The following is a 1,833-nucleotide window of genomic DNA, read 5'->3' as shown; positions in this document are numbered from 1 at the left end:
GGGGGGAGGGAATGACATGGCTACACCTTCACGAGGCCAACCGCGAGCAGCTGTAATATGGATATAGTGATGGGTTTAATAGTGTTTCCTTTGGGGGTGTTGGGGAGAGAGGGGGTAGGAGGAAGAAAGAGAAGTAAATGAAAGACTTAATTATTTACTAAAAAAAATCAGGTATAAATTCGCCATATATCGTAAAGAAACAATCACTGAGGAAAAAAAAAGATTTAGCAAATTTTAACTAGCTCGCGTTTTATTTATGACAACTGACTATGCGTTGCCATCTTTTCGGAGACAAATCATATTTAAATACTAAAAATACAACGGCAAAAAAGTGTGAATTTCAGCGTTTTAAAAGAAACAACTCCATAAAGGAAACTAACCTTCTGGCTTCTGGCTCACAAACTTTCTTCAGGAAATACCTGTGGAGAACGACAGTTTAGCAAATACCACACAACACTTAATTGAAACTTGGAGTTGTGCAATGCACTAACATTGGATCATTAAAATAACTCGATTGCATGTTCGTTTAAAGGTGACTAGTGAGGAGTTTAAACAGAAGCCAAACAATGTAAATATGGTAATTTTGTTGTTGTCTACTTTAAATGTCACGAGCTCTACTTCGTCGCCCAGTCGACATATGCAAAGAATGAAGAGTTGTTCGAAGTTATTTTAAATATCTATAAATATATATATTTCCCTGCAGGAACCAAAGCGTGAAAAAAAAAAGCAATTTAGAAAAAGAAAAGATAAAAAAAAAAAGAAAATATTTAAAATTCTATATCAGTTTACAAAGGATACGGTGTTCTATCGTTAAGGTAATTTGCTGTTGAGAATATCTGAATGTATATTTCATACAGGAACGGTGTTTTACAAGACTTGTAAATAATAAAAAAAAGAACCCATGACCTATTTTGTTCGAATGCCTTTTTTTTTTTTGCCTTTTTTTGGGTTGTTGTTGTTCCTTTGGGGCTAAAGGGTGTGGGATTTCTTTACATGTGCAACAAAGTGGTGATAAGAATGTTTTTTGATTAATAAATTTACCAAATGGATGTAATTTCTTTGACACGGTTCACAAAATGCAATATCTTTATATGACATCACTGTTTTCAGTATGTATCATCTATATGTATATACAGTTTTCTTTTAATATTCGAAAGTATTTGGTTGCATGTATACAGTGGAACAGCGCACAAGGAAAATAAAAAAATGGAAACTTTATATTTTTACTCTGGTGTCACGTTACTGCATGTTCTTTTATCCGTTGTAACTCTGGGACCCGAAATTCCTCATGACCTTGTTCAGTCATTTGGGGCGAATAACTCTTCTTTTGTGAACTTCGCCGTTAAATCTTCTACTCCGCAGTTAACAAGTGAACCTAGGCGTGTTCAAGCATCGTTTCGGCGAGTCTCAGGGAAATGAAGTATGTTCATAGCCCGCTACGTGTTAGGCCTTTTCCTTATCCTGCCAACGCCGGCAGGGCAAGGTCCTATGCTTGAGGGTTTGATGTGACATGGCTGTTTGCAATGCACATGTGTCCAGGAGAACTGCTCCGGAAATGTTTGCGGTGCCGATAGCGTTTGGGGCGGTTTTTATAAGCCTGGCACCAAAGGGAAGGTCCAAGCCAACGGATGGATGTGGCCAGAAGCCTGAGAGCCCTAAGAAAATTGTTGTCTTTGAAAAAAAAAAAAAAAAATCCGTATGGCAGTGTGTTGGAAATGGACTGTTTGAAATTGTCCTTGATCTCCAAGGCAGGGAGGGGGTGGACTGAGGCGGGGGGGGAAGAGGGGGAGAAGGGTTGGAGGGGGGAAGCTGAGGGCGGGGGGTGGGGGGAGA

This window comes from Charadrius vociferus, unplaced genomic scaffold, assembly GCF_000708025.1.
Source record: "Charadrius vociferus isolate BGI_N301 unplaced genomic scaffold, ASM70802v2 scaffold366, whole genome shotgun sequence".
Taxonomy (NCBI): domain Eukaryota; kingdom Metazoa; phylum Chordata; class Aves; order Charadriiformes; family Charadriidae; genus Charadrius; species Charadrius vociferus.
Note: the sequence above shows the minus strand (reverse complement) of the source record.